Source organism: Musca vetustissima, unplaced genomic scaffold (assembly GCF_032173495.1).
Source record: "Musca vetustissima isolate MV318-11 ecotype Yass unplaced genomic scaffold, APGP_CSIRO_Mvet_v1 utg5983, whole genome shotgun sequence".
NCBI classification, from domain to species: Eukaryota; Metazoa; Arthropoda; class Insecta; order Diptera; family Muscidae; genus Musca; species Musca vetustissima.
In genome coordinates this window covers 36,230-40,673 of record NW_026887270.1, presented here as the reverse complement: position 1 = coordinate 40,673, position 4,444 = coordinate 36,230, and positions in this window count along the sequence as shown.

The following is a 4,444-nucleotide window of genomic DNA, read 5'->3' as shown; positions in this document are numbered from 1 at the left end:
TCATAGGCGTGGATTTTTTATACCCTTCACCACACTGTGGTACAGGGTATTAGGTCTTTGTGCATATGTTTGTAACAGGCAAAAAGAATCGAGCCAGATCCATGGTTCCTTTTGAGAATAAGCATGGAATCAGTTTCTGAGTCGATTTATGCATGTCCGTCTGTCCATGTTAAATTGTAAATAAAGTGCAGGTCGCATTTATGATTCGAATCGGATGAAATTTGGATGAATTGATTCGAATTGGATGAAATTTGGCCTATTGAAATTGGGACAAATCGGTTAAGATTTAGATATAGCTCCCATATACAGTGGTGGTCACAGAATTAAAACATTTACTGTGGTAAACATTTTTTGATCAGCCCTTGATTCGTTTGAAGTATTTTTGAAAATTTTTTTTAATTCAGAACACTTCGATATACTGCACTTAAGAGATTTAGTGTGAAAATAGAAAATTATTGCATGCAATTTTTCCATAAATAACGGTTTTTATGAAAATACATCGACTTTGAAGTGGCCATATAATTAAAACATGTGTGGGATTTTTTAGCATTTTTTGAAAATATTTTTAGAAAAACTATTTAATTTATTTAAATTATATGAACTAAGCACATATATATTTTTTGAAAAAATCTGTAAAATCTATAAAAATTGCCAAAAATGGTACAGTACACCTTACATTCACTAATCACCCTTATTATAGAAAATAAAGGTCCGAATGCACCAGAAATTTGAATTAGAAAAACAATAAATAATTCTCAAAATAAATAAATATTTGAAATAAAAACTGGGAATTAACCTAAAGGAACGATGTTTCAGTGCCTTTACTGAAGAAGGCCGGAATATTTTTGCAGTAAAAAAAATCGATTGATATTGGTATTTATTATATCAAATCGACTGTTCGAGTAGTACATATATATATCAAAAAATATATCTGTAAGAACAAAACGAACAGAGATCAACGTCTAGGTTGACGAGTAAAAGTTTCTGGCACACAGCAGCATTTTTGATGTTCAACACAAGACTTAAAATTTTTGTCAAACTGTAAAATTTTTTCTTCCTTGATACTAAAATAGATTAAGTGGAAGTTATTCGATTCGAAAAATATTATTTTGGAAAAATATTGTCATGTTCAATAGATTTTAAGTGTCATGAGTTGACCATCAAAAATGCTGCTGTGTGCCAGAAACTTTTACTCGTCAACCTAGGCGTTGATCTCTGTTGTTCTTATATATTTTTTGATATATATTCTGTTCGAACAGTCGATTTGATATAATAAATACCAATATCAATCGATTTTTTCTCACATACCGCAAAAATATTCCGGCCTTCTTCAGTAAAGGCTATTGAAATTGAATCGTTCTTTTAGGTTAATTCCCATTTTTTGGAGTTTTTATTTCAAATATTTATTTATTTTGAGAATTATTTATTGTTTTCTACTAATTCTAGCAATTTCTGTGTGCCTTAATTTTCTATAATAAGGGTGATTATCTGAATGTAAGGTGTACTGTACAAATTTTTGGCAATTTTGATAGATTTTACAGATTTTTTCAAACATTTTTATCTGTAAATGATTTTATCGGTGCTTAGTTTACATAATTTAACTAAATTAAAGAGCTTTTCTAAAAATATTTTCAAAAAATGCAGTAAAGTAAAAAATCCCACACAATGTTTTAATTATATGGCCACTTCAAAGTCGATGTATTTTCATAAAAACCGTTATTTATGGGAAAATTTCATGCAATAATTTTCTATTTTCACACTAAATCTCTTAAGTGCAGTATATCGAAGTGTTCTGAATTAAAAAATTTTCAAAAATACTTCAAACGAATCGAGGGCTGATCAAAAAATGTTTACCACAGTAAATGTTTTAATTCTGTGACCACCACTGTATATATATATATATATATATATATGTGCGATTTAAGGTAAATGGTGCACCAAAGTCCTTAAATATGCTTCGATTTGCACGAAATCTGGCACAACGTATTGAATTAAGCCTAGAATGATGTGTGCTAAGTTCCGTGAATATCGGTTCAGATTTAGGTATAGCTCCCATATATATATTTTCGTCCGATTTAATGCAAATGATGTACCTGGTCCCTAAATATGCACGAAATTTGGCACAGCTTACTGAATTAAGCCTAGAATGATGTGTGCTAAGTTTCATGAAAATCGGTTCAAATTTAGATATAGCTCCCACATATATATTTTCGTCCGATTTAATGTAAATGGTGCACCAAAGTCCGAATATGTTTTTCCTATGTTGTTATCCTCCTCTTCTATTTACAGAAGATAACAATATCCCTTTTTTAGAAGGACCTCTGGTTACTCCCACTTCAAAATACGGCAATAAAATTGAATTTAGTTACATGGTGTAAGGTTAATAACCTACTCGATTGTCGTAATAAATGACATGCTCAACTAATGGATTAATTGTGGTCATTGTTGTTGTTGTTATCCATTCAATCAAGATGTTCAACATGATATAACAATCAATTATTTTCAAATCAAATTGTGTGGTGTGGTGCATTAAATATTTAACAAAATGTTCAGTTCCGACATGCAATGTGAATTATTTCCTTTATCTAGTTGATTGTTTAACATTAGAAGAAAGGTGTTGGTGTAGGTACAATAGAAAACCAGTGAGGAAAGTAGTAAAGTCGGACGGTGCCGATTATATGATACCTATCACCACTTTGGGTATATCCAACAGATGAATCTTAACAGACGTCGAATTTTTGAAGGACCTATTCGCTATGCCAAATTTCGTCCAAATCGAAGGATATATAAGGACTTTGGTGCACCATTTACATTAAATCGGACGAAAATATATATGGGATCTATATCTAAATCTGAACCGATTTTTATGAAACTTAGCACACATCATTCTAGGCCTAATTCAGTACGCTATGCCAAATTTCGTGCAAATCGAATGATATACAGGGTCTTTGGTGCACCATTTACCTTAAATCGGACGAAAATATATATTTGAGCTATATCTAAATCTGAACCGATTTTCAGGAAACTTAACACTCACATCATTTTCGACCTAATTCAGTACGCCGTGCCAAATTTCGTCCAAATCTAATGATATATAGGGTATTTGGTGCACCATTCACCTTAAATCGGACGAAAATATATATGGGAGCTATATCTAAATCTGAATCGATTTCTATGAAACTTAGCACACATCATTCTAGACTTAATTCAGTACGTTATGCCAAATTTCCTGCAAATCGCATGATATATGGGGTCTTTGGTGCACCATTTACATTAAATCGGACGAAAATATATTTGGGAGCTATATCTAAATCTGAACCGATTTTTATGAAACTTAGCATACATCATTCTAGACCTAATTCATTACGCTGTGCCAAATTTCGTGCAAATCGAAAGATAAATAGGGTCATTGGTGCACCATCAACCTTAAATCGGACGAAAATATATATGGGGGCTATATCTAAATCTGAACCGATTTTCACGAAATTTATCACATATCATTCTAGGCCTAATTCATTACGCTGTGCCAAATTTCGTGCAAATCGAAAGATAAATAGGGTCTTTGGTGCACCATCTACCTTAAATCGAACGAAAATATATATGGGAGCTATATCTAAATCTGAACCGATTTTCACGAAACTTGGCACACATCACTAGAGGCTTTATTCAGTACACTATGCCAAATTTCGTGCAAATCGAATGCTATATAGGGACCTTGGTACACCATTTACTTTAAATCGGACGAAAATATTTATATGGGAGCTATACCTAAATCTGAACCGAAACCTAAAGGCTTAATGCAGTACGCTATGCCAAGTTTCATCCAAATCGAATGATATATAGGAACTTTGGTACACCATTTACCTTAAATCGGACGAAAATATATGTGGCAGCTATATCTAAATCTGAACCGATTTTCACGAAACTCATTACAAATCATTATATGCCCAATTTAGTACGCTATGCCAAATTTCGTGTAAATCGAAAGATATATAGGGTATTTGATGCACCATTTACATTTAATCGGACGAAAATATATATGGGAGCTATATCTAAATCTGAACCGATTTTCAGGAAACTTAATACTCACATCATTTTAGACCTAATTCAGTACGCTGTGCCAAATTTCGTGTAAGTCGAATTATATATAGGGACTTTGGTGCACCATTTACATAAAATCGGACGAAAAGATATATGGGAGCTATATCTAAATCTGAACCGATTTTTATGAAACTTAGCATACATCATTCTAGGCCTAATTCATTACGCTGTGCGAAATTTCGTGCAAATCGAAAGATATATAGGGTGTTTTGTGGACCATTTACATTAAATCGGCCGCAAATATATATGAGAGCTATATCTTAATCTGAACCGATTTTTATGAAACTTAGCACACATCATTCTAGGCCTAATTCAGTACGCTATGGCAAATTTCGTGCAAATC